Here is a 6,933-nt window from a genome sequence, read left to right on the forward strand (position 1 = left end):
TCTTCCACACTCTCTGGCTTCTCTTCTCTTCTTCTCAATTTCTGCAGATGATTTTTTGCTTCCTAAGTGGGAAATTCACAACTTATTGCAATACGATTTATAAACCTACTTGTATTAGCACCTATTCTCTTCTCTCCCGTTCCAGTGGAGGAGGAATCTCTTTCATTTAAAGTGAATCCTTTCATGTGTTCTCTGGATCTCATTCCTCCCCACCTCCCCTAATAGACAAGAAGCAGAATTCAACTCATCTGCACATTTAGCTTATCACCTTGATTTCTTAGGGCATTTTACACTGTTTACTCTGTCCTTGAGCTCCTCTGTCCTTTTTCGTTAGTTGTTGTGATAATATACACTCTCTTGGTGTCTTTAGTACCTTGCTGTCCCTCTTCCAAGTCTTTCTTTTTTTTTTTTTTTTTTTTTTTTTTTTTTTTTTTTTTGAGACAGAGTCTCACTCTGTCGTCCAGAGTGGAGTGCAGTGGTGCGATCTTGGCTCACTGCAAGCTCCACCTCCCGAATTCACGCCATTCTCCTGCCTCAGCCTCCTGAGTAGCTGGGACTACAGGTGCCCACCACCACACCCGGCTAATTTTTTTGTGTTTTTAGTAGAGACAGGGTTTCACCATGTTAGCCAGGATGGTCTCGATCTCCTGACATCGTGATCCACCCGCCTCGGCCTCCTAAAGTGCTGGAATTACTGGCGTGAGCCACGGCTCCCGGCTTCTTCCAAGTCTTTCTTTACTGGTATTTCCTACCTAACCTTTAAATATTGAAGTTTCTGTGCATGTTTCTGGGAAGTGGTCTGGGAAGCACTGCATCCATGGCCAGCCACCTCATGCTCAACAATGGCACGAAGATGGCCATCCTGGGGCTGGGCACCTGAATGTCCTCTCCAGGCCAGGTGGCCAAGGCTGTGAAGGTGGTGACTGATATCAGGTACTGCCACATCGACTGAGCCCAGGTACCAGAATGAGAATGAGATAGGGGTGGCCATTCAGGAGAAGTTCAGGGGACAGATGGTGAAGCATGAGGAGCTCTTCATCATCAGCAAACTCTGGTGCACGTACCATGGGAAGGGCCTGGTGAAAGGAGCCTGTCAGAAGATGCTCAGTGACCCTAAGCAGGGCTACCTGGACTACTACCTTGTTCTCTGGCCAGCCAGCTGTAAGCCTGGGAAGGAATCCTTCCCATTGGATGAGTCAGGCACGTGGTTCCCAGTGACACTGACATTGTGGACACATGGGTGGCCATAAAGAGCTGGTGGATGAAGGGCTGGTGAAAGCTTCTGGCATCTCCACCTTCAACCATCTCCAGGTTGAGAGGATATTAAACAAACCTGGGTTAAACTATAAGCCAGCAGTTAACCAAATGGAGTGCCACCTGTGCCTCACTCAGGAGAAGTTAATCCAGTACTGCCACTCTAAAGGCATTGTGGTGACTGCCTGTAGTCCCCTTGGCTCTCCTGACAGCCCCTGGGCCAAGGCTGAGAACCCTTCCCTCCTGGAGGATCCCAAGATCAAGGCGATCATAGCCAGGCGATCCAGGTTGGGATCCGGTTCTCAGGCAGAGGAACTTGATGGTGATCCCCAGGTCTGTGATACCAGAATACATTGCTGAGTCACAGACTTTGAAACAAGCAGCCAGGATATTACCATCTCATTCAGCTACAACAAGAACTGTAGGGTCTGTGCCTTGGTAAGCTGTGCCTCTTATAAGGATTACCTCTTCCATGCAAAGTTTTGAAGGGGTGGATGCCTGCTCAACCCCAGTGACCTACACTTGTTTTTCCTGCTCATTTTTTTCTTGTAAATGTAGCATGGCCTGTGTCACTCAGTGGTGGAACAACAATCTCTAGACTGACCAGCCAGGGCTTGCTTGTCTAGCTTGATGTTGGGTCTGAGGAGCAGTGTCAGTGGAGTAGAAGTCTATTCCAGTTTCCTCTGCCCCTTTTTTTTTTTTTTTTCCACCCAGCTAGGGAAAGTGCAGCTTGCATACCCTTTTGTTGACCAAGGAGAAGCAAAAGCTACAAGGTCAAAATAGTGCCACTAATAGTCACATTTTGACTGCTTGTAACTTTTCGGCAAGACTTCTTTTTGCCTAAAAAAAAAAGTGCTGTTGTGAGCTTAAAAATTTTTTGATATTTCTCAGGGCTGTCTACTACCATTTTAACTTCCACTCCCCCATGTTCTTCAAACCTCTATCTTTGTGTTATTGTGTGTGTGTGTGTGTTCGGTTACAGGAATTTGGGTGTGCAAAAGTGTAAATTTCCTTTTTAAACATTTCTCATGTTCTTATTTCTGCTGATAACTCAGTTACTTTGGCTCAGGGTTTCTCAACATCAATACTCTTCACATTTTGGACAGGATAATTCTTTGTTGTGAAGGTTGTCCCATATGTTTTGGGATGTTTAGTAGCATCCCTGGCCTCTACTCACAAGATGCCAGGAGCCTCCTGCCCTTCCTAGTTGTGCCAACCACAAAATGTCTCCAGATCATATCAAATGTCCCTGGAGGTATAAAATTGTCCTTGGCTGAGAACCACTGCATTTAGCTTAAACTCAGTCTCTTTGGGGGTACCTAGTCATTTTGTTTCACCTCACCTTCCTTTTCCTTCCCGTCTCCCTGGGGGTGGTCAGAGGCTCTGGAAGACTTACACATGACCTTGACATTGGCAGAGAAACCTTTGGTCTGCAATTACTTCTCCACTGGCATCCACTGTTGCTGTCACTCAAAGCCTCTTCTCACAACAGGCTCACTGCAGGACAATTGCTCTGCTGGTTGGCGTCTCCCCTGTTGCTTTCCCGTAGTTCCTGCCTCAACATTGGCCGGTGGCTCTCTAGCTTCTGAAACTCAGCAACATTTTCCCATCTCATCTCTGACTGTGGCTGCCCATCCCACAGCCTCTACTGTGGGAATCTCTCTTCCTCTTCTGCAAGTTGATATTTTAGTTCCCTCTGTGCTCATTCAAGTCCCTGATCACTTGCAGGGGCTCCTTCAATGTGGCATCTGAGTATGAGGTGGGGTCTCATCTCCTTTCTCCTTGAACCTGCCTCATTCTTTCCATTTTACTGCAGCCACTCCATGTTGGCATGGGGTGCCCTGAAAGGCGGCTTCCTCCCAGCAGTTCAGACACAGAGTCTTCCTGCATCTTTCTGAAGGCTTCCATCATCCCTTCTTTCCCAGGGTTTTGGACCCAGAGGGAGCAGCATGTGGAACCCTCTTACAGAGACCACATCACTAACTCCCTTTAGCTGATTGACTCCCCATGTTCTCTCCAGCTCCCTCCCTCAAGTCTTATCATCTCTCTATATTTTGGGACAAGTACTTTTGCAATTAGAGATTAGACTTTGTCGTAAAACACTATGTTCTGAGAGCTTCATGTACTTTTCCTTCTGGAGCTTAAGAAACCTTCCCCCAATCTCCTTCAAATCTGTCTTTGCCATAGGCCTAAAACCTATTTTTGGAACTCAACATAGGCTTTCGAGCCCATTATTTGATTCTTTCATTCGTGCTGGGATTTTTAGTGTTCCTTCTTCACTGGGATAATAAGCCCTAGCATTAAGGTTCAGTAGAAATGATGGAAGTACTGGACAATAAAAAGAAATTACCAAGAAGAAAAAAGATATAAACTATTATTCCACTACGTATGTCTGATTGTTTAACTTTTGCACTTCCTTTTGCAAAAGCCCTATTCAGGGCTCACCAAATATTTCATTTCCATCAGAGCTTAATCTTTTCAGAGGAAGAAGCTAATACTACCTATTGCTGACTTTGAATGGGAGTTTGGGGATATGAGGGTCACAGAGAGATGATTACTGCGCCCTTCCTCCAAACTGTGGAGCTGACCATGCCATAAAACAGTTTCAGTCACCAAGAGTGAGCTTCGAGAGGAACCACTGGTGTAGAACTTTCAGTCTATGTGGACATAAGCAATAAAAAATGTGGAGGGGTGTAAAGTGTATGTATATGTGTTTAAAATGTTATTGGCAAAGCCTGGTGGTTTTACTGCCAGTAATGGTCATTCATTTTTTCCCCGGTAATTCTATTCAGCTTCATTCTGGACTGATTCAAATAGGAAGCCGACACGATGTCAACCAAAAATCATTTTAATCTCCAAGTCCCATAAAACAATATAAAATACTCATATAACTCACTTTCCTGGAATGAAGTTTATAGCAACTAAAGTGCTTCCAATTTTATTTTTAGAAACTGGTTCATGCATTTTACATTGAATTAAGCCTAGTTCTTTTCTGTGACAGTTGGAGAGATATTTTAAATCTCAGCCAGTGGGCAAAGAATAATTTGTTTCTGATCTACATTTTTGCTTTGAAGAAACCATCGATTCTATTAATAAAACAAATGCTGTTTTCTTTTCCTTGAGAAGCCACAACGTGCACAGCCTCTGCTTGACAATCTGAGACAAAATAAATGTGATAAAATGGATTTTATATTAAAATGAGCCAACCTGACATGAAAGTCAAGGGACTGGTCCCAAAGAGTGACAATTACATTTACTACATTCCAGAATCAGCAATGCATTATGGTCCCTGCCTGCAAGTGCTTCTGAATGGAATTTCAAAGCCCTTGCAGATCCATATGTAGCCTTTCAAGATAAACTGTACATCAGCTGGTTCCTAAACCTCAAAACTACTGCCCATAGACAAAAGCATAATTTAGAAAAGAAACTCCCATAAAAATACACAGATGAAATATAGGTTGAAAATGGTGTGTAATTACTGGTACATTACTGGTCATTACTGGTGTGTTAAGAGTCTGCTCTGATTAAAGAGATAATAAATCTTCAAGGAATTAAATAATTCTTAAAAGGCAAAATGACACTTAATGATGGATTTCTATGACCCACTAGGAAAAACAGAAAACCACATTGTATGTGGGTAATTAAAAAAAAGTTTCTTGAAAGACAGGATAAACACTGACTATCATATTTGCTGCAAATGTGGAGATCAAATGACAAGTAAATCTTTGGTAAACCCCTCGCAGTCTGGAATCAGCTCAGAAAAAACAGAAAGGAGAATTCAGAAAAGCCACAAGGATGAGAACTGTGGGCTGATAGATGACAACCCCCAAAATACAACTGCTGAAGAGGTTTAGATGCAAACCTCAAACCACTTGTATTAACTAATTGACCCTCAGCATGTGGCACTGATCAATCATTTACATCCTGACTGGTGAGTTCTTTTAAAATGATTGTTTTTATGGTTGTATTTATTTTCCTCAACTTTTTATTTTGGAAACTTGCAAACCTCCAGAAATGTTGAAAGAATAGGAGGATAAAAACCCTTATATCCTTTATCTACATTTACTGATTGTTAATATTTTATCACATTTGTGATACATTTGTGCACTCTTTGTACATATTCCCCCAATCATTTGTAAGTAAGTTACAAATATTAGACTCTTCCTGTTCTACATACTTGAGTATATATCTCTTTAGAGCAAGGACATCCTCTCACATAGCCACAATACTGTTACCACACCAGGACACTTAACATTGTTATAAATTTACTGTCTTTTATACAAAACATATTTGCATTTCCCAAATTGTTTCCAAAATATTCCTTATAGGATTGTTTTTTTCTGATCTAGAACCATCAAGAATCATGCACTGTATTTTGTTGTCCTGTATCTTTTGCCCTTTAATTTAGAACAAGAGTGAGCAAATATTTTCTGTAAAGTGAAAGATATGAATACAAATATTTCTATATATTACAAATAGCATATAATAATATAAATATTCTAAGTTTTGCAGCCCATACTGTCTCTGTTGCAACTGCTTAACTATGGTGTTGTAGCACCAAAGCAGTCATAGACAATATATAAAGGAATGAATGTAATTGTGTTGCAATAAATTCATATAATTTTCAAGTGCCATGAAACATTTTTCTAATTTTTTCCAGCCATTAAAAAATATACAAACCATTTGTAGATCACAGGTCATCAAAAGCAGTAGGTGGCAGGATTTGCCCTACAGATCAGAATTTGATGATACCATATCTAAAACAATCCTCTGCCTTTTTGTTAAAGGAAACATTTTACTGACGTATATGGAAATGCACACACTCTTAAGTGGAGAGCTTGGCGACTTTTCCACAAGGTGAACAGGGTCATGGAACACAACTCAGAATAAGAAATAACTGCGACTTTATTTCATTTTTTAAAAACTCCACTTATTTATGTTATGTATGTGGATTCAAAGGTGGTTAGCACCAGGTCTAAGGGTGCTGTTATAGAACCCTTCCAGAAATGGTTTTAACTGTTATTATTAGAGTCCTCATCCTCTGCAGTAAACTGAATATCTCAGTCTTGATAACGATCCTGCCCTTTGGGCCAGGCCAGCTAATATGTGTGACAAAGTCATGCATGGAACCATTTCAGACAATATGCCAATTCCTGTAGATTCCATGAATGATTTCACCCCTTTTTGTAGAGTTCTCTTCTGGCTCTCTGCATTACCTCAGAGAGTGCCCAAGCCTGATAGGCAGGAAGATGCTGCTTAAAGAATGGACTTAAGAAAAGGTAGACGTCAGCAGGCCCCGGGATCTGGGAGGTCTGGCTTTGTTCACAGGCTGGAGGGTAGCCAGGAGCTGTCATCCCTGGTGGGTAACTGGTTGATGAGACTACCTAAGACAGTTTCTTTTTACCTTGTTTGCTGCATTTTATTTACCATGGGGGACACAATTTCTCGGCTTTGTAAAAGCAAAACTTGGAAAGTTTCCTTTAGACATGTGAATGGTCATGAGTGACTCGTGGGATCTCCTCCTGATACGGAAATAAGCTGCCTCACAAGTTCCTAGCTTTTCTGTTTACTCCAGGCATCTTCAATATGTTTATAATATTTCTAGAGCTTATCCCTAGTGTGAAGTGGGGATTAATCCATTTTTTTTCAGGACACAGAGCCAAACATCAATTAGCTTTT

The 6,933-nt window shown here is 41.7% G+C and overlaps 1 pseudogene; it reads left to right on the plus strand.

Annotated features, from left to right (window-relative positions):
* Positions 1-817: 817 nt before the first annotated feature.
* Positions 818-1,825, plus strand: LOC105473633 (aldo-keto reductase family 1 member B1 pseudogene; annotated as a pseudogene).
* The last annotated feature ends 5,108 nt before the right edge of the window (positions 1,826-6,933 follow it).

The sequence above is a fragment of the Macaca nemestrina genome, chromosome 7, assembly GCF_043159975.1.
Source record: "Macaca nemestrina isolate mMacNem1 chromosome 7, mMacNem.hap1, whole genome shotgun sequence".
NCBI classification, from domain to species: domain Eukaryota; kingdom Metazoa; phylum Chordata; class Mammalia; order Primates; family Cercopithecidae; genus Macaca; species Macaca nemestrina.